This window comes from Electrophorus electricus, chromosome 21 (assembly GCF_013358815.1).
Source record: "Electrophorus electricus isolate fEleEle1 chromosome 21, fEleEle1.pri, whole genome shotgun sequence".
Taxonomy (NCBI): Eukaryota; Metazoa; Chordata; class Actinopteri; order Gymnotiformes; family Gymnotidae; genus Electrophorus; species Electrophorus electricus.
This window is the reverse complement of record NC_049555.1, coordinates 12532-35088: the sequence shown is the minus strand read 5'-3', so window position 1 is coordinate 35088 and position 22557 is coordinate 12532. Positions and strand designations below refer to the sequence as shown.

General features: G+C 40.6%; 1 protein-coding gene and 5 non-coding genes across 6 annotated transcripts in view; all 6 read left to right on the top strand.

The window, feature by feature from the left end:
• LOC118240440 overlaps positions 1-22557 on the top strand; it is a gene marked incomplete at its 3' end in the record, with an annotated part of 77610 nt that overhangs the window by 42624 nt on the left and 12429 nt on the right. The gene's annotated exons all lie outside the window — the stretch shown is intronic.
• On the top strand, positions 1374-1455 carry trnas-aga. The gene has a single exon. It is a non-coding gene; the product is annotated as a tRNA-Ser (tRNA).
• On the top strand, positions 3660-3741 carry trnas-aga. The gene has a single exon. It is a non-coding gene; the product is annotated as a tRNA-Ser (tRNA).
• trnas-aga lies at positions 5954-6035 on the top strand. Its single transcript has one exon. It is a non-coding gene; the product is annotated as a tRNA-Ser (tRNA).
• trnas-aga lies at positions 8239-8320 on the top strand. Its single transcript has one exon. It is a non-coding gene; the product is annotated as a tRNA-Ser (tRNA).
• Positions 10523-10604, top strand: trnas-aga. The gene has a single exon. It is a non-coding gene; the product is annotated as a tRNA-Ser (tRNA).

Here is a 22557-nt window from a genome sequence, read left to right as displayed (position 1 = left end):
GTAAACTGTACAAAATGTATTCTCTGTGGGACACTGGATCACCAGGAAAGGACGTGGGCACCATTGCTTTGTCTGAAGCTGAACTTCACTTACCAAAATGAAACACAAACCTAAATGCTCTCACAGCAACCAGTGTTTCAAGGTCAAGGTGGGCTTTTGGGCCAGTTGAACATAGGAACTGTTGCACCCAAAGCTACTATCGCAAGCCTAGAATAACAAGCCTCTTAGTAGGCCAATCTAGTGCCATTTTTACTGGACATTCGTAAGAAGCAGAAGTCATTTATTTTGCTCATTTCATAAGGAGACAATGACGCATGGTGCAGTGCAACTGTGTATCAGAAGTAAAGATGAAAGGCTCATCAACCAATTGAACCTGGGACCACTCACACCCTAAGCAAAAATCAGACACCTAGACCAACGAGCCCACTTCAAGCAGCTACTTTTGTTAGTGTTTCGACTTTTGGCTCTTGTCCACATTCTGGTCGGTTGGTATTATTGATTTGTTACAATTTTCCTTTTATCAATTGAGAGTTCATTCAATGACTTTATTGGCAAGAGATCAGCATGCTGTTTAAAAAGGAGCTGTCCCAGAGAAAGGTCTCACTCATTTTGCAAAATATATACCATTTTCTTTTTTCCTTTTTTTTCCTGTTGAAATCGAAAGCTAATCAGACGCTGGTATATAAATTTCACAACATAGCGTGTTATGTAAATATAAGTAAATAGCATTGCTTATCCAAATTTTGCAATATTTCAAGAAACGGGTATTATTTCTCATCTTTGATTTAACACTAGAATCAATCCTAAACATGCTTGCAATGCAATGAATTTGTTTTATGAGAATGTTTCAGTTTTCAAAGACGATTCACCATCACACCGGCGCATCATTGAAGGCTAAGGAATAGGCTTTATGCAAGTTCAGAGGACTGTCATATAGAGTTTTATAGTGTTTTGAAATATATCCACTTGTGGGAACCACACACAGTAACTCTGTGCTAAAATTCTGACTATTCAAATAACATGATAGCCTTACCCTCACATAAGATTTTTCCAGAACATGTGCATTGATAAGAATTGTTGATAACTTTCTTTATTTGTAGCATGTTAGAGCCCTGTCAGTTTATGGACAACTCTGGCTCAAAGATGGTGCGCTTCGTTACATAAAAAGAGGGTGCATGGTCTCGTGGTCGCCGGCACATCAGCCGGTGTGTCAGAGTGGCCCAGGAGACAAAGGCTTTGCGTTTGGGTCTCAGCCTTTTCTAGATGCATGGGTTTGAATCCCACTTCTGGGAAGCTTTTCTCACTCATCATTTGCTGCATTGCATCGGTGCTCTTCAGCGTGAGAGCTGTACAGCATCGCCTTGAGCCCTGTAGTAGTCATGGCCGAGAGGTTAAGGCGATGGACTAGAAATCCATTGGGGTTTCCCCGCGCAGGTTCGAGTCCTGCTGACTACGTGAGTGTGCTCTACTCCTCTGATCTGTGAGTCTGTGCACAAAACCTGCTTGTGAGGGAATCCAAGCTGTCTTCTCATTGTGACCTTCCATGTGCTGAGCTGTCTGGCCTTACCATCAAAGGCATGATAATTTCTGGCTTTTTTTTATGCCTTTGGCTATGCTGTGTTTCCACCATAGCTGGCTTTCTTACTTCACCCAATTGTTACGAAGAGGTGTATCTGTAATAGGTACCGAAAGACAACCCATTTCTGGCCCTGTAGTTCTTCCACCCTACAGAGTCTAGTTGCAAGCCAAATATAACTTGACTGTTATATTATAGCCAGTCCTTCGATATCATCTTTACATAGCCTTTGAAAAGAACACTCCTAAGGCCTGCACACTAGTGCTTTGACCTATCGGCACCAAACTCGCTGGCCCTAATCTAAGCCTTGACCAGATGATACACAGAGATTTTCGTGGCGCTGCATCATCTGCCTCAACGTGTTTAGCCTGTGAAATGCACATTGGAAATGACAAGGCAAAATGCACCTTAAAAAAAAAACAAACATGACCACGAGGCTTTTGCATCAATGATTTCACTTAGCCACATGAAATTCAATGGCTTTAATCTAGGCCTTAGACAGAGGGAAGTCACCGACTTTTAAAGCGCTAGCTTTAAAGTTGTTCCTAGGGCGACCCATTTATCTCTAGACATAGACATTGCTTTAAGGTGAGGGTTGCCATTGTAAATTCCTAAAAACCTAACAAGCCAATTTTGGACCCCGAGAGTTTATTTCTAAACCCAAGGTAACGCAAGTGTTAGAGTTAATGCACTCTTTCAATTATTTTAGAGTAAACTGTACAAAATGTATTCTCTGTGGGACACTGGATCACCAGGAAAGGACGTGGGCACCATTGCTTTGTCTGAAGCTGAACTTCACTTACCAAAATGAAACACAAACCTAAATGCTCTCACAGCAACCAGTGTTTCAAGGTCAAGGTGGGCTTTTGGGCCAGTTGAACATAGGAACTGTTGCACCCAAAGCTACTATCGCAAGCCTAGAATAACAAGCCTCTTAGTAGGCCAATCTAGTGCCATTTTTACTGGACATTCGTAAGAAGCAGAAGTCATTTATTTTGCTCATTTCATAAGGAGACAATGACGCATGGTGCAGTGCAACTGTGTATCAGAAGTAAAGATGAAAGGCTCATCAACCAATTGAACCTGGGACCACTCACACCCTAAGCAAAAATCAGACACCTAGACCAACGAGCCCACTTCAAGCAGCTACTTTTGTTAGTGTTTCGACTTTTGGCTCTTGTCCACATTCTGGTCGGTTGGTATTATTGATTTGTTACAATTTTCCTTTTATCAATTGAGAGTTCATTCAATGACTTTATTGGCAAGAGATCAGCATGCTGTTTAAAAAGGAGCTGTCCCAGAGAAAGGTCTCACTCATTTTGCAAAATATATACCATTTTCTTTTTTCCTTTTTTTTCCTGTTGAAATCGAAAGCTAATCAGACGCTGGTATATAAATTTCACAACATAGCGTGTTATGTAAATATAAGTAAATAGCATTGCTTATCCAAATTTTGCAATATTTCAAGAAACGGGTATTATTTCTCATCTTTGATTTAACACTAGAATCAATCCTAAACATGCTTGCAATGCAATGAATTTGTTTTATGAGAATGTTTCAGTTTTCAAAGACGATTCACCATCACACCGGCGCATCATTGAAGGCTAAGGAATAGGCTTTATGCAAGTTCAGAGGACTGTCATATAGAGTTTTATAGTGTTTTGAAATATATCCACTTGTGGGAACCACACACAGTAACTCTGTGCTAAAATTCTGACTATTCAAATAACATGATAGCCTTACCCTCACATAAGATTTTTCCAGAACATGTGCATTGATAAGAATTGTTGATAACTTTCTTTATTTGTAGCATGTTAGAGCCCTGTCAGTTTATGGACAACTCTGGCTCAAAGATGGTGCGCTTCGTTACATAAAAAGAGGGTGCATGGTCTCGTGGTTGCCGGCACATCAGCCGGTGTGTCAGAGTGGCCCAGGAGACAAAGGCTCTGCGTTTCGGTCTCAGCCTTTTCTAGATGCATGGGTTTGAATCCCACTTCTGGGAAGCTTTTCTCACTCATCATTTGCTGCATTGCATCGGTGCTCTTCAGCATGAGAGCTGTACAGCATCGCCTTGAGCCCTGTAGTAGTCATGGCTGAGAGGTTAAGGCGATGGACTAGAAATCCATTGGGGTTTCCCCGCGCAGGTTCGAGTCCTGCTGACTACGTGAGTGTGCTCTACTGCTCTGATCTGTGAGTCTGTGCACAAAACCTGCTTGGCTATTTGTGAAGGAATCCAAGCTGTCTTCTCATTGTGACCTCCCATGTGCTGAGCTGTCTGGCCTTACCATCAAAGGCATGATAATTTCTGGCTTTTTTTTATGCCTTTGGCTATGCTGTGTTTCCACTATAGCTGGCTTTCTTACTTCACCCAATTGTTACGAAAAGGTGTATCTGTAATAGGTACCGAAAGACAACCCATTTCTGGCCCTGTAGTTCTTCCACCCTACAGAGTCTAGTTGCAAGCCAAATATAACTTGACTGTTACATTATAGCCAGTCCTTCGATATCATCTTTACATAGCCTTTGAAAAGAACACTCCTAAGGCCTGCACACTAGTGCTTTGACCTATCGGCACCAAACTCGCTGGCCCTAATCTAAGCCTTGACCAGATGATACACAGAGATTTTCGTGGCGCTGCATCATCTGCCTCAACGTGTTTAGCCTGTGAAATGCACATTGGAAATGACAAGGCAAAATGCACCTTAAAAAACAAACAAACATGACCACGAGGCTTTTGCATCAATGATTTCACTTAGCCACATGAAATTCAATGGCTTTAATCTAGGCCTTAGACAGAGGGAAGTCACCGACTTTTAAAGCGCTAGCTTTAAAGTTGTTCCTAGGGCGACCCATTTATCTCTAGACATAGACATTGCTTTAAGGTGAGGGTTGCCATTGTAAATTCCTAAAAACCTAACAAGCCAATTTTGGACCCCGAGAGTTTATTTCTAAACCCAAGGTAACGCAAGTGTTAGAGTTAATGCACTCTTTCAATTATTTTAGAGTAAACTGTACAAAATGTATTCTCTGTGGGACACTGGATCACCAGGAAAGGACGTGGGCACCATTGCTTTGTCTGAAGCTGAACTTCACTTACCAAAATGAAACACAAACCTAAATGCTCTCACAGCAACCAGTGTTTCAAGGTCAAGGTGGGCTTTTGGGCCAGTTGAACATAGGAACTGTTGCACCCAAAGCTACTATCGCAAGCCTAGAATAACAAGCCTCTTAGTAGGCCAATCTAGTGCCATTTTTACTGGACATTCGTAAGAAGCAGAAGTCATTTATTTTGCTCATTTCATAAGGAGACAATGACGCATGGTGCAGTGCAACTGTGTATCAGAAGTAAAGATGAAAGGCTCATCAACCAATTGAACCTGGGACCACTCACACCCTAAGCAAAAATCAGACACCTAGACCAACGAGCCCACTTCAAGCAGCTACTTTTGTTAGTGTTTCGACTTTTGGCTCTTGTCCACATTCTGGTCGGTTGGTATTATTGATTTGTTACAATTTTCCTTTTATCAATTGAGAGTTCATTCAATGACTTTATTGGCAAGAGATCAGCATGCTGTTTAAAAAGGAGCTGTCCCAGAGAAAGGTCTCACTCATTTTGCAAAATATATACCATTTTCTTTTTTCCTTTTTTTTCCTGTTGAAATCGAAAGCTAATCAGACGCTGGTATATAAATTTCACAACATAGCGTGTTATGTAAATATAAGTAAATAGCATTGCTTATCCAAATTTTGCAATATTTCAAGAAACGGGTATTATTTCTCATCTTTGATTTAACACTAGAATCAATCCTAAACATGCTTGCAATGCAATGAATTTGTTTTATGAGAATGTTTCAGTTTTCAAAGACGATTCACCATCACACCGGCGCATCATTGAAGGCTAAGGAATAGGCTTTATGCAAGTTCAGAGGACTGTCATATAGAGTTTTATAGTGTTTTGAAATATATCCACTTGTGGGAACCACACACAGTAACTCTGTGCTAAAATTCTGACTATTCAAATAACATGATAGCCTTACCCTCACATAAGATTTTTCCAGAACATGTGCATTGATAAGAATTGTTGATAACTTTCTTTATTTGTAGCATGTTAGAGCCCTGTCAGTTTATGGACAACTCTGGCTCAAAGATGGTGCGCTTCGTTACATAAAAAGAGGGTGCATGGTCTCGTGGTCGCCGGCACATCAGCTGGTGTGTCAGAGTGGCCCAGGAGACAAAGGCTCTGCGTTTGGGTCTCAGCCTTTTCTAGATGCATGGGTTTGAATCCCACTTCTGGGAAGCTTTTCTCACTCATCATTTGCTGCATTGCATCGGTGCTCTTCAGCGTGAGAGCTGTACAGCATCGCCTTGAGCCCTGTAGTAGTCATGGCCGAGAGGTTAAGGCGATGGACTAGAAATCCATTGGGGTTTCCCCGCGCAGGTTCGAGTCCTGCTGACTACGTGAGTGTGCTCTACTCCTCTGATCTGTGAGTCTGTGCACAAAACCTGCTTGTGAGGGAATCCAAGCTGTCTTCTCATTGTGACCTTCCATGTGCTGAGCTGTCTGGCCTTACCATCAAAGGCATGATAATTTCTGGCTTTTTTTTATGCCTATGGCTATGCTGTGTTTCCACTATAGCTGGCTTTCTTACTTCACCCAATTGTTACGAAAAGGTGTATCTGTAATAGGTACCGAAAGACAACCCATTTCTGGCCCTGTAGTTCTTCCACCCTACAGAGTCTAGTTGCAAGCCAAATATAACTTGACTGTTACATTATAGCCAGTCCTTCGATATCATCTTTACATAGCCTTTGAAAAGAACACTCCTAAGGCCTGCACACTAGTGCTTTGACCTATCGGCACCAAACTCGCTGGCCCTAATCTAAGCCTTGACCAGATGATACACAGAGATTTTCGTGGCGCTGCATCATCTGCCTCAACGTGTTTAGCCTGTGAAATGCACATTGGAAATGACAAGGCAAAATGCACCTTAAAAAAAAACAAACATGACCACGAGGCTTTTGCATCAATGATTTCACTTAGCCACATGAAATTCAATGGCTTTAATCTAGGCCTTAGACAGAGGGAAGTCACCGACTTTTAAAGCGCTAGCTTTAAAGTTGTTCCTAGGGCGACCCATTTATCTCTAGACATAGACATTGCTTTAAGGTGAGGGTTGCCATTGTAAATTCCTAAAAACCTAACAAGCCAATTTTGGACCCCGAGAGTTTATTTCTAAACCCAAGGTAACGCAAGTGTTAGAGTTAATGCACTCTTTCAATTATTTTAGAGTAAACTGTACAAAATGTATTCTCTGTGGGACACTGGATCACCAGGAAAGGACGTGGGCACCATTGCTTTGTCTGAAGCTGAACTTCACTTACCAAAATGAAACACAAACCTAAATGCTCTCACAGCAACCAGTGTTTCAAGGTCAAGGTGGGCTTTTGGGCCAGTTGAACATAGGAACTGTTGCACCCAAAGCTACTATCGCAAGCCTAGAATAACAAGCCTCTTAGTAGGCCAATCTAGTGCCATTTTTACTGGACATTCGTAAGAAGCAGAAGTCATTTATTTTGCTCATTTCATAAGGAGACAATGACGCATGGTGCAGTGCAACTGTGTATCAGAAGTAAAGATGAAAGGCTCATCAACCAATTGAACCTGGGACCACTCACACCCTAAGCAAAAATCAGACACCTAGACCAACGAGCCCACTTCAAGCAGCTACTTTTGTTAGTGTTTCGACTTTTGGCTCTTGTCCACATTCTGGTCGGTTGGTATTATTGATTTGTTACAATTTTCCTTTTATCAATTGAGAGTTCATTCAATGACTTTATTGGCAAGAGATCAGCATGCTGTTTAAAAAGGAGCTGTCCCAGAGAAAGGTCTCACTCATTTTGCAAAATATATACCATTTTCTTTTTTCCTTTTTTTTCCTGTTGAAATCGAAAGCTAATCAGACGCTGGTATATAAATTTCACAACATAGCGTGTTATGTAAATATAAGTAAATAGCATTGCTTATCCAAATTTTGCAATATTTCAAGAAACGGGTATTATTTCTCATCTTTGATTTAACACTAGAATCAATCCTAAACATGCTTGCAATGCAATGAATTTGTTTTATGAGAATGTTTCAGTTTTCAAAGACGATTCACCATCACACCGGCGCATCATTGAAGGCTAAGGAATAGGCTTTATGCAAGTTCAGAGGACTGTCATATAGAGTTTTATAGTGTTTTGAAATATATCCACTTGTGGGAACCACACACAGTAACTCTGTGCTAAAATTCTGACTATTCAAATAACATGATAGCCTTACCCTCACATAAGATTTTTCCAGAACATGTGCATTGATAAGAATTGTTGATAACTTTCTTTATTTGTAGCATGTTAGAGCCCTGTCAGTTTATGGACAACTCTGGCTCAAAGATGGTGCGCTTCGTTACATAAAAAGAGGGTGCATGGTCTCGTGGTCGCCGGCACATCAGCCGGTGTGTCAGAGTGGCCCAGGAGACAAAGGCTTTGCGTTTGGGTCTCAGCCTTTTCTAGATGCATGGGTTTGAATCCCACTTCTGGGAAGCTTTTCTCACTCATCATTTGCTGCATTGCATCGGTGCTCTTCAGCGTGAGAGCTGTACAGCATCGCCTTGAGCCCTGTAGTAGTCATGGCCGAGAGGTTAAGGCGATGGACTAGAAATCCATTGGGGTTTCCCCGCGCAGGTTCGAGTCCTGCTGACTACGTGAGTGTGCTCTACTCCTCTGATCTGTGAGTCTGTGCACAAAACCTGCTTGTGAGGGAATCCAAGCTGTCTTCTCATTGTGACCTTCCATGTGCTGAGCTGTCTGGCCTTACCATCAAAGGCATGATAATTTCTGGCTTTTTTTTATGCCTTTGGCTATGCTGTGTTTCCACTATAGCTGGCTTTCTTACTTCACCCAATTGTTACGAAAAGGTGTATCTGTAATAGGTACCGAAAGACAACCCATTTCTGGCCCTGTAGTTCTTCCACCCTACAGAGTCTAGTTGCAAGCCAAATATAACTTGACTGTTACATTATAGCCAGTCCTTCGATATCATCTTTACATAGCCTTTGAAAAGAACACTCCTAAGGCCTGCACACTAGTGCTTTGACCTATCGGCACCAAACTCGCTGGCCCTAATCTAAGCCTTGACCAGATGATACACAGAGATTTTCGTGGCGCTGCATCATCTGCCTCAACGTGTTTAGCCTGTGAAATGCACATTGGAAATGACAAGGCAAAATGCACCTTAAAAAAAAAACAAACATGACCACGAGGCTTTTGCATCAATGATTTCACTTAGCCACATGAAATTCAATGGCTTTAATCTAGGCCTTAGACAGAGGGAAGTCACCGACTTTTAAAGCGCTAGCTTTAAAGTTGTTCCTAGGGCGACCCATTTATCTCTAGACATAGACATTGCTTTAAGGTGAGGGTTGCCATTGTAAATTCCTAAAAACCTAACAAGCCAATTTTGGACCCCGAGAGTTTATTTCTAAACCCAAGGTAACGCAAGTGTTAGAGTTAATGCACTCTTTCAATTATTTTAGAGTAAACTGTACAAAATGTATTCTCTGTGGGACACTGGATCACCAGGAAAGGACGTGGGCACCATTGCTTTGTCTGAAGCTGAACTTCACTTACCAAAATGAAACACAAACCTAAATGCTCTCACAGCAACCAGTGTTTCAAGGTCAAGGTGGGCTTTTGGGCCAGTTGAACATAGGAACTGTTGCACCCAAAGCTACTATCGCAAGCCTAGAATAACAAGCCTCTTAGTAGGCCAATCTAGTGCCATTTTTACTGGACATTCGTAAGAAGCAGAAGTCATTTATTTTGCTCATTTCATAAGGAGACAATGACGCATGGTGCAGTGCAACTGTGTATCAGAAGTAAAGATGAAAGGCTCATCAACCAATTGAACCTGGGACCACTCACACCCTAAGCAAAAATCAGACACCTAGACCAACGAGCCCACTTCAAGCAGCTACTTTTGTTAGTGTTTCGACTTTTGGCTCTTGTCCACATTCTGGTCGGTTGGTATTATTGATTTGTTACAATTTTCCTTTTATCAATTGAGAGTTCATTCAATGACTTTATTGGCAAGAGATCAGCATGCTGTTTAAAAAGGAGCTGTCCCAGAGAAAGGTCTCACTCATTTTGCAAAATATATACCATTTTCTTTTTTCCTTTTTTTTCCTGTTGAAATCGAAAGCTAATCAGACGCTGGTATATAAATTTCACAACATAGCGTGTTATGTAAATATAAGTAAATAGCATTGCTTATCCAAATTTTGCAATATTTCAAGAAACGGGTATTATTTCTCATCTTTGATTTAACACTAGAATCAATCCTAAACATGCTTGCAATGCAATGAATTTGTTTTATGAGAATGTTTCAGTTTTCAAAGACGATTCACCATCACACCGGCGCATCATTGAAGGCTAAGGAATAGGCTTTATGCAAGTTCAGAGGACTGTCATATAGTTTTATAGTGTTTTGAAATATATCCACTTGTGGGAACCACACACAGTAACTCTGTGCTAAAATTCTGACTATTCAAATAACATGATAGCCTTACCCTCACATAAGATTTTTCCAGAACATGTGCATTGATAAGAATTGTTGATAACTTTCTTTATTTGTAGCATGTTAGAGCCCTGTCAGTTTATGGACAACTCTGGCTCAAAGATGGTGCGCTTCGTTACATAAAAAGAGGGTGCATGGTCTCGTGGTTGCCGGCACATCAGCCGGTGTGTCAGAGTGGCCCAGGAGATAAAGGCTCTGCGTTTCGGTCTCAGCCTTTTCTAGATGCATGGGTTTGAATCCCACTTCTGGGAAGCTTTTCTCACTCATCATTTGCTGCATTGCATCGGTGCTCTTCAGCATGAGAGCTGTACAGCATCGCCTTGAGCCCTGTAGTAGTCATGGCTGAGAGGTTAAGGCGATGGACTAGAAATCCATTGGGGTTTCCCCGCGCAGGTTCGAGTCCTGCTGACTACGTGAGTGTGCTCTTCTGATCTGTGAGTCTGTGCACAAAACCTGCTTGGCTATTTGTGAGGGAATCCAAGCTGTCTTCTCATTGTGACCTTCCATGTGCTGAGCTGTCTGGCCTTACCATCAAAGGCATGATAATTTCTGGCTTTTTTTTATGCCTTTGGCTATGCTGTGTTTCCACTATAGCTGGCTTTCTTACTTCACCCAATTGTTACGAAAAGGTGTATCTGTAATAGGTACCGAAAGACAACCCATTTCTGGCCCTGTAGTTCTTCCACCCTACAGAGTCTAGTTGCAAGCCAAATATAACTTGACTGTTACATTATAGCCAGTCCTTCGATATCATCTTTACATAGCCTTTGAAAAGAACACTCCTAAGGCCTGCACACTAGTGCTTTGACCTATCGGCACCAAACTCGCTGGCCCTAATCTAAGCCTTGACCAGATGATACACAGAGATTTTCGTGGCGCTGCATCATCTGCCTCAACGTGTTTAGCCTGTGAAATACACATTGGAAATGACAAGGCAAAATGCACCTTAAAAAAAAACAAAACATGACCACGAGGCTTTTGCATCAATGATTTCACTTAGCCACATGAAATTCAATGGCTTTAATCTAGGCCTTAGACAGAGGGAAGTCACCGACTTTTAAAGCGCTAGCTTTAAAGTTGTTCCTAGGGCGACCCATTTATCTCTAGACATAGACATTGCTTTAAGGTGAGGGTTGCCATTGTACATTCCTAAAAACCTAACAAGCCAATTTTGGACCCCGAGAGTTTATTTCTAAACCCAAGGTAACGCAAGTGTTAGAGTTAATGCACTCTTTCAATTATTTTAGAGTAAACTGTACAAAATGTATTCTCTGTGGGACACTGGATCACCAGGAAAGGACGTGGGCACCATTGCTTTGTCTGAAGCTGAACTTCACTTACCAAAATGAAACACAAACCTAAATGCTCTCACAGCAACCAGTGTTTCAAGGTCAAGGTGGGCTTTTGGGCCAGTTGAACATAGGAACTGTTGCACCCAAAGCTACTATCGCAAGCCTAGAATAACAAGCCTCTTAGTAGGCCAATCTAGTGCCATTTTTACTGGACATTCGTAAGAAGCAGAAGTCATTTATTTTGCTCATTTCATAAGGAGACAATGACGCATGGTGCAGTGCAACTGTGTATCAGAAGTAAAGATGAAAGGCTCATCAACCAATTGAACCTGGGACCACTCACACCCTAAGCAAAAATCAGACACCTAGACCAACGAGCCCACTTCAAGCAGCTCTTTTGTTAGTGTTTCGACTTTTGGCTCTTGTCCACATTCTGGTCGGTTGGTATTATTGATTTGTTACAATTTTCCTTTTATCAATTGAGAGTTCATTCAATGACTTTATTGGCAAGAGATCAGCATGCTGTTTAAAAAGGAGCTGTCCCAGAGAAAGGTCTCACTCATTTTGCAAAATATATACCATTTTCTTTTTTCCTTTTTTTTCCTGTTGAAATCGAAAGCTAATCAGACGCTGGTATATAAATTTCACAACATAGCGTGTTATGTAAATATAAGTAAATAGCATTGCTTATCCAAATTTTGCAATATTTCAAGAAACGGGTATTATTTCTCATCTTTGATTTAACACTAGAATCAATCCTAAACATGCTTGCAATGCAATGAATTTGTTTTATGAGAATGTTTCAGTTTTCAAAGACGATTCACCATCACACCGGTGCATCATTGAAGGTTAAGGAATAGGCTTTATGCAAGTTCAGAGGACTGTCATAGTTTTATAGTGTTTTGAAATATATCCACTTGTGGGAACCACACACAGTAACTCTGTGCTAAAATTCTGACTATTCAAATAACATGATAGCCTTACCCTCACATAAGATTTTTCCAGAACATGTGCATTGATAAGAATTGTTGATAACTTTCTTTATTTGTAGCATGTTAGAGCCCTGTCAGTTTATGGACAACTCTGGCTCAAAGATGGTGCGCTTCGTTACATAAAAAGAGGGTGCATGGTCTCGTGGTCCCCGGCACATCACCCGGTGTGTCAGAGTGGCCCAGGAGACAAAGGCTCTGCGTTTCGGTCTCAGCCTTTTCTAGATGCATGGGTTTGAATCCCACTTCTGGGAAGCTTTTCTCACTCATCATTTGCTGCATTGCATCGGTGCTCTTCAGCGTGAGAGCTGTACAGCATCGCCTTGAGCCCTGTAATAGTCATGGCCGAGAGGTTAAGGCGATGGACTAGAAATCCATTGGGGTTTCCCCGCGCAGGTTCGAGTCCTGCTGACTACGTGAGTGTGCTCTACTGCTCTGATCTGTGAGTCTGTGCACAAAACCTGCTTGGCTATTTGTGAGGGAATCCAAGCTGTCTTCTCATTGTGACCTTCCATGTGCTAAGCTGTCTTGTTTTACCATCAAAGGCATGACAATTTCAGGCTTTTTTTTATGCCTTTGGCTATGCTGTGTTTCCACCATAGCTGGCTTTCTTACTTCACCCAATTGTTACGAAGAGGTGTATCTGTAATAGGTACCGAAAGACAACCCATTTCTGGCCCTGTAGTTTTTCCACCCTACAGAGTCTAGTTGCAAGCCGAATATAACTTGACTGTTACATTATAGCCAGTCCTTTGATATCATCTTTACATAGCCTTTGAAAAGAACACTCCTAAGGCCTGCACACTAGTGCTTTGACCTATTGGCACCAAACTCGCTGGCTCTAATCTAAGCCTTGACCAGATGATACAAGGAGATTTTCGTGGCGCTGCATCATCTGCCTCAACGTGTTTAGCCTGTGAAATGCACATTGGAAATGGCAGGGCAAAATGCACTTTAAAAAAAACAAAACATGACCATGAGGATTGTGCATCAATGATTTCACTTAGCCACATGAAATTCAATGGCTTTAATCTAGGCCTTGGCCAGAGGGAAGTCACCGACTTTTAAAGCGCTTGCTTTAAAGTTGTTCCTAGGGCGACCCATTTATCTCTAGACATAGACATTGCTTTAAGGTGAGGGTTGCCATTGTAAATTCCTAAAAACCTAACAAGCCAATTTTGGACCCGGAGAGTTTATTTCTAAACCCAAGGTAACGCAAGTGTTAGAGTTAATGCACTGTTTCAATTATTTTAGAGTAAACTGTACAAAATGTATTCTCTGTGGGACACTGGATCACCAGGAAAGGACGTGGGTACCATTGCTTATCGGTAAGTATGTATCTATGTATTTATCTATCTGCATGTATGTATCTGTAGATATGTATCTGTCTATCTCTCTATAGGTATATATAGTTATCTATGTATTTGTCCATCTGCAGGTATGTATCAATAAGTATGTATCTATATATTTATCTATCTGCACGTATGTATCGGTAGGTATGTATTTATGTATTTATCTATCTGTAGGTATTTATCTAGCTATCTCTCTCTATAGGTATGTGTAGTTATGCATGAATCTGTCTGTCCATCTGCAGGCATGTATCGGTAAGTATGTATCTATGTCTTTATCTATCTGCAGGTATGTATCGATATGTATGTATCTATCTATATCTCTTTAGGTATTGATAGTTGTTCATGTATCTGTCTATCCATCTATAGGTACGTATCAGTAGGTATATATCTATCTATCTCTCTGTAGGTATGTAGTGTAATGTATGTATCTATCTATCTATCCATCTGCAGGTATGTATCGATAAATATGTATGTATTTATCTATCTGCAGGTATGTATCGGTATGTATATATGTATTTATGTATCTGCAGGTATGTATCGGTAGGTATGCATCTATCGATCTCTCTGTAGGTATGTATAGTTATGTATCTATCTGTCTATCCAACTGCAGGTATGTTTCAGTAAGTATGTATCTATGTATTTATCTGCATGTATGTATCTGTAGGTATTTATCTAGCTATCTCTCTATAGGTATGTATAATTATGTATGTATCCGCAAGTACGTATCGGGAGGTATGTATCTATCTATCTCTCTGTATGTATCTGTCTATCCATGTGAATGTATGTATCTAGTTATTTATCTATCTATCTTTCTATAGGTATGTATAGTTATGTATGTATCTGTCTAACCATCTACAGGTATGTATCGGTAAGTATGTATCTATGTATTTGTCTATCTGTAGGTATTTATCTATCTCTCTCTCTCTATAGGTATGTGTAGTTATGTATGAATCTGTCTGTCCATCTGCAGGCATGTATCGGTAAGTATGTATGTATGTCTTTATCTATCTGCAGGTATGTATCAGTAGGTATTTATCTATCTATCTCTCTACAAGTATGTATTGTTATGTATGCATCTGTTTATCCATCTGCAGGGGTGTTTCGGTAAGTATGCATCTATGTATTTATCTATCTGCAGGTATGTATTGATAGGTATGTGTCTGTCTCTCTTTAGGTATGTATAGTTGTTTATGTATCTGTCTATCCATCTACAGGTACGTATCGGTAGGTATGTATCTCTCTATCTCTCTATAGGTATGTATAGTTGTTTATGTATCTGTCTATCCATCTACAGGTATGTATTGTTAGGTATGCATCTATCTATTTCTCTATAGGTATGTATATTTAAGTATATATCCGAAGGTATGTATCTATCTCTCTGTCTATAGGTATGTATAGTTATGTATGTATCTGTCTATCCATCTGCAGGTATGTATTGGTAAGTATGTATGTGTTTTTATCTATCAACAGGTATATATCGGTAGATATGTATCTATCTATCTCTCTATAGGTATGTATAGTTATGTATTTATCTTTCTATCCATCTACAAGTATGTATCGTTAAGTATGTATCTATGTATTTATCTATCTGCAGGTATGTATCTGTAGGTATCTCAACAGAGAGAAGAGCCTATTGTTGGGATGGGTGGGGTCCCTCACAATCTCCCTGGCTTTGCTTTGGCACCGCTTGTGATAGATAGTCTGCAGGTTAGGAAGTTCCGTAGGAATGATGCGCTCTGCTGAATGCACCACCCTCCATTCTCAAACCAGGCTGTATTCCCCGTGAGGATGTTCCCCGTGAGGATGCTCTCGATAGTGCAGGTGGTTCCGTATGAGTGATGCGCTCTGCTGAACGCACTACCCTTTGGAGTGTTTGTCTGTCCTGCTTGGTGCTGTTCCCAAACCAGACTGTGATGTTCCCCGTGAGGATGCTCTCGATAGTGCAGGTGTAGAAGTTCCGCAGTACCTTGGAGGGCAGTCTGAAGTCTCTTAGACGTCTGAGGTGGTAAAGACGCTGACGAGCCTTCTTTGCCAAGGAGTTGGTATGGCGGGACCGGGACAGGTCCTGCGAGATGTGAACACCAAGGTACCTGAAACTATCTACTCTCTCCACCGTGGTTCCACTGATCCTCACAGGTTGGTAGTGCCGCTCCTGCTTTTTGCTGCAATCCACGATCAGCTCCTTTGTCTTACTGACGTTTAGGAGGAGATTATTTTCCTGGCACCACTTTTCCAGGTGTTTAATCTCCGGCAGGTAGGCCCTCTCATCGTTGTCCGAAATCAGGCCCATGACAACGGTGTTGTCAGCAAACTTGACAATGACAGACCAGACAGAGCTTCACATCTGCAGACTAGAGTAAGTTGAGGGTATAGTGTTAAACTAGGCACTACATAAACAATATATAGCATATATACAGAGGATATAGTATTAAACCAGGTACTACATATAGAGTATATAGTATATATACACAGAGTATATAGTTTTACCAGATGAACATGCTGATCTTTGATCTCCTGGTTCTTCATCTCCAGCGCCACTTTCAGACTCATAATGTCCTCCTCTATGGGCTGGTATAACACACACACAAACACACGCAAACGCACGCAAACGCAAACTCACACACAAACAAACACACACACACACACACACACACACACACACACACACACACACACACACACATACACACACACACACATACACACATACACGAATCATCACTACAGCCAGTACAATGGAAAGGTGGGAATGTGTACTGAATGTGTACTGCAGCTATAAGTGAAAGGTGGAGGTACTGGTGGATGTGTACTGACACTATAAGGGATCTCTACCTGCAGTGACAGTCTGAGCTTCTCAAGTTCTTTCTCCAGAGATTTCTTCTCCTGTTCACCGGCCATTTTCATATCTGCCAGAGCAAGTATCATTACTGCTGGATATATATAGAACACAGATTGTACATCCTGCATAATTACTACTGGATATATAAAATATACTATATATAGTACTATACATATATTAGTATCACTTTTATTGGAGCCTAAAGGCTAACATTCATTATTAGTTATGTTAGTATTATTGTATTTCCATAGTACTTACTCTTGATGGACCTGTTATGCTCCTCCTCCTCCTGCTGTTTCTGCAGGAGCTCTGTCTCCTCCTGCAGCTCGTGTTTCAGCATCTGCTGAAGAACCTGGAGCTCCTTCTGCTTCTGCAACCTCAACTCCTTCAGCTGCTCCAATAAACTGTTCTCCAACTCCTCCTTCTCACGCCGCAAACACTCCAATCGGGCCACAGGCCCCACTACTGACACAGAACCACACACACACACACACACATACACACACACAGAGACAAACAGAAAGAGAGACAGACATATGAAATTAGAAAGTGATATAGTGTAGAAATAGATTGATGTTATTCAGGGACCTCATTTATAAAGCTTTGTGGATTCCACAGTGAAAGTGTGTGTATTTTGCACAAATAACAGGAAATGGCATATACCCCCCAAAAAATTTGATTTCTAAAGCCTCGAGTATGAATTATTGGGAGTTAGAGTTGACAATGCAGCTCTAAAGACAAAAAAGGAATTTTAACCACAGTTATGAGTGGCAGCACCAGCAACCACAGGTGTGAGTGGCATTATATTTACATTTAACCTCCACATCCTTTGTGTCTGTGTATTCGTCCAGCACACCATCTCCAGAAACGCCTCATTTTTCCTGTCCTCTTCAGTGTCTTTCCACAGACTGATTTATAAAGGTGTTCATGGGATTCCCCTCACATTTGACATCAGGCCACAGGACATATGGGGTTCTAAAGTTCCAAGAGTATAGATGAGTTGTTTTTCTTTGAATTTCCTAATTTCATTGCTGCCATAGCAACAACTGGCAATGCAAACAGACGTGTCATTAATGCAGTGACTCTACCTCAACATGGCTTGATTAACCATGTACGGCTCACCGGAGACTGTGATACATATAACATCCCAAAGTGTACTTCATTCTGAGCAAAATCTAACTAGCCTCATTACTGCTGAACTATGAGGGGCCATTTAGGGAGAAATCAGGGAAACACTACTTGTACATACTTGTACATACATAGGAAGACTGTTGAACTATTAATATTAGGACAGTTATTGACATTTGTGTAATAAGTAGTGCTTCTCTTAATGACAAATGTAACTGTTTTCCCATATAGAATTGTGTGGTTTATATTGTTTGGAAGAACTTTTTCTTCTCATTTAGAAATATGTTCACTAAGTGCTCAGATTGTCTTATTATTTATTATGCTCAGTCTCAGCATTTTTGGCAGATTTCACCACGTTATTACGAACGTGGATACGTTATCTTATAATTATAAGCAGTGTGAGATGTGAAGCTAAGCGAATCACATGTACAGAATTTCTAACAATAGCCTGTTTTGTATAGCCGGGCTAACTGACCAATCAGTGAAATTAAATGTGGTTGTTGAGCTTGTTGCAGCTGGGACAATTTAATTTGATTTCATTGTGTTTAATCTTAAACTCAGCCGCGTGCCATGAGACACAAATTAATCTGAGCATTTTTTGTTCTAGCTGCAAGCTAACGCCGACTTAACCTAGCCATGTTTTACAGTTAGCTTGAAATAATTGAGGTTAATCGCTAGAGGGTGCTGTTCATTTTTTTCTTTTTTCTTTTTCTATTATTGATCAGGAAAAAACTATAAAATAGATGAGGTGGACGTTTTCTATGTATGATATGGAATTTGAGTATATGAGTGAATGTTACTATGTAAATGTATAAGAATTTGTGGATAAGATTATTATGAGATTATTTATAATCAAACGACTACACTATACAACCACATCTTCCTTTTATTTACATATTATACAGATATTTACAGATATTTATTTTTTACTTACAGAGCAGCTCCTCATTGGTTTGCCTCAGAAGCTTCTTTTCAATGTCCTCTTTCTCCAGGTACTCCTGCAGTTTAGGCATCTCATCTGCCAACCGCCTGAGAGCAGAAGAGACGTGGTGTGAAGCGTAGCCTGCTGTTAAAGGCTACAGATATAGTACATCTGTGATGCTAACAGCGTTTATTATATGAAGCTTTATAGAGGTCATTTGGACCTTATAGAGGTCATTATCTCTTAAAGGTTAAATCTTCTGAAGGTCTTAGTCCTGATGTGTGAGTGAAACAGTGCATAGGTGTGAGTGAATCAGTGATGTGTGAGTGAAACAGTGCATAGGTGTAGAGACCTGGACTTGCCGAGATGCAGGCCTATCCTCGCAGTCTGGTGCTATTCTTTTGTTAGAGAACCTGATCACGCTTCTCCAACAGTACGTTCTTCTGGGCCTGATGACAATGTACACACACACACACACACACACACGGGCACACATACAGACATACAGATACATACAGACACTGTTTAATTTCTTCACATCTGTAGATACACTAGCATAAGTTGATATATATGTTTATGCGTTTGATTATGAGCTGATTTCAACTCGACACGTACAGAGTATATAGTATACATAGAGAGTGCATAGTTTTACCAGATTGAGTGCTACAGATTCTTGTGATGAAAGGTGACAAACCCAGCCATATGAAGAAAACAAGTACTGGGTTAATCCCTTAAAGGTTTAAAGGAGTCTCCCTTAAATGTCTTAGTCCTGCTCTTACTACATGCTGATGTGTGAGTGAAACAGTGCAGAGGTGTAGAGACATGGACTTGGCGACATGCAGGTCTTTCCTCACAATTAGTGCCGCATTCTTCTGCAGGAGAACCAGAACATGCTTCCACATCCAGTATAATTTACTCCAGTTATTCTTTTTATGAGCCTATACACACACACACACACACACACACACACACACACACACACACACATATATATATATATATATATATATATATATGTGTGTGTGTGTGTGTGTGTGTGTGTGTGTGTGTGTATATATATATATATATATTTTTTTTTTTTTATTATTATTATTTTTTTTTAACACAGATCACCACACAGGGGTGATGTCCGCATTGAAAATACCTTTGAATATAATTTACTTGAATATCAGTTTTCCTTCAATCTGGCAACGGTAATTTTCATGTCTTACTTGATCGTTTTATGCTTATTCATATCCCCCAAAAGTCTGTTTAGACAAGCGGTACGTTTAAGCTCTTTCGTGGTGCTCTGTGGTATCTTTGCGCACTCCATGTCTTGTCTTAAACTGGTTGTTTTTCCACAGCCAATAGTTTGACGCTTTATCGTGGACGTTGAGCCAAAGCCATCATTTAGGGCCAGCCGACGTTTATCTGTCTAAAACGGTATCTGGAGAGAGAGTCTAGCTAACTGGAAGATGTCCACTCTTTTGAAGAAAAATCATGGACAACAAGAAGATGGAAACAGACGGCGGAAAAGAAATCATATCTGCTTATATACACGCAGTGTCCCCGATAAAAAAAAAAATGTCAACGTGAAACAACAAGTAGTTAAATGCAATAATTCAGATGGGCAGAGATGAACACCACCACTGGAGAAACATGAGGGTCGCGGCTGACAGAAACTCCACCAGTTAAATTAATAAAAACAACAAAAGTATTAAGTAAGTAACGATGTCAAATCACTGTCAGAAATTTAACTGTTCGGGCAACGAATGCAGCGCAATGAGTTTCCTAGTTGTACCTGGTTTTGTGATCGCGAATGGCGAACGTTTGCTGCTAGCTAGCTATTTCTATTAACTCGCTAGTTAGCTCTATATCAGCTAGCAAAAGTCAATCTATACCATCAAACCTATACGTTTAAGCAACACCACATAAGTAGCCATCTATATCACTATAAATGGCACCTTTCCAAAGAATGAAACAAAGTAGCTAATTAATCTTCGCTATCTTGTTAATAGCGACATAATTGTATGGAAATGCAGAGTTGCAGTAGCTAGTTGGCGCTATAGCTTGCTAGCTACGAAGCCGCCGTCTTAGGATGTCAAACCCAGACTTGCTAGTGGGATGCTTTTTCCAGCATGACGGAGCACCATGTCACAAGGGCAAAATGATGATAACCAAGTGGCTCGGTGAACAAAACATTGACATTTTTGGTCCATGGCCAGATCTCCCCAGATCTCAATCCCATTGAGAACCTGTGGTCTCTCCTCAAAAGATGGTAGAAAAACAAAAATTGATCAACTTCAAGCACTGATTAGGCAAGATTGAGTTGCCATCAGTTAAGACTTTGCCCAGAAGCTGATATCCAGCATGCCAAGGTGAATTGCAGAAGGGTCAACATTGTAAATATTAAGTCTGCTTAAACTGGATGTATTTGTCAATAAAAAGTAAAAAAATATTATGAAATTACTTCACTGTGCCATATAAACATCTGACCAAAGGATCTAAAAACTTGTGAAACCCAAAATTTGTCAATCTCAAAACTTTTGGCCACAACTGTACACACACACACACATGCTTAGCGTATGTTTGTGTAATGCACAGTAACGGACCTCAATCACACACGCTACAGTTTTTACCAGTGAAGGATATGCAAAATGTCTGCTATTGTCAAGACTGCAGAATTTACCAACCATAACAGGATCTGCAGTTCCCAGATGTGAAGTAATGGATGTAACTTCATCCCCAAAGTAACACATCCAGATGAATCTCTCTCCTCTTTTCTGCATTTGTAGGTGCGTGGGTTTGATAGTGCTGATCACTTTCAGAGCGTAGAGGCCTGTGACCCCATGACCAACATGTGGAGAGACATCCCCTTGGTGCTAAACCCACAAAGCAACTATGGCATGGAGGTGGCAACACACTCTCTCACCAACACACTCACTCACAGAGGCGGTGATGATGATGATTGCGGCAGTATTTTGTCAAATAATACAGTCTCACAAAAAGGACTATGCAGGTGTCTGCACAATAAAGGAAGACTACAGTCTTCCCCGTTTCACCAAAGACAGTGGTTACACTGTCACACTTAAAATACACTACACTTAACAGTTTTAATAGAGGTTTAATTGAGGACAAACCTGGAGAGACCTGTAGCTCATCTGAGTGCAGGTAGTGTTGGATTCTCTCTTGGTTGGGTTTGATTAGCTTGACTAATGATTTAAATGAACTGAAAAGCAACTTAAAAAGTCTTTACGTTTTTTATATACCAGCTGTTCTTAGTGACACATACTCAAATCACATTTGTGGTCTGAAATTTCTGTAAGTGTTTTGTTATTTTGATCATTAGTCATTTTCATAAAAACATGCTCTAAAACAATATTTTTATCTGGATTTTGGAAGAAATGTTGCTAGTAGTTTATAGAATAAAACACATCTGCTCAGTCTGGTCAAACATATACCCATCAATTGTAAAATTAGAGAAACTGATAATTTTGTAGTGGTCTCATTTTTTTTCCCAGAGGGGTGGGTGTGGATGTGGGTGTGTGTGTGTGTGTGTGTGTGTGTGTGGTATAATACACCAGCAACATTTAAACTACCATGGTCTTTCCTTGTGTTTCCCTTCTTTCTACATTCACTTCTGTTGTCTGGTTTTCTCATCACTCCTGTACAGCTTTGCTGCCTAGTCAAGGCCGTAACAGTGGTCTGATGATCTAAGTCACAATGTGCCCGAGAGACATGAGATGCTTCAAGTGCTTGAGGCCTGTGGTTCGGGAGCCGTTGCCGTGGACATTTAAAGGGTAACGGTCCAACTATTGTTTGAATTTTTCTGTAGTCCTTCGTTCATTATTTTCATGAAGCATGCA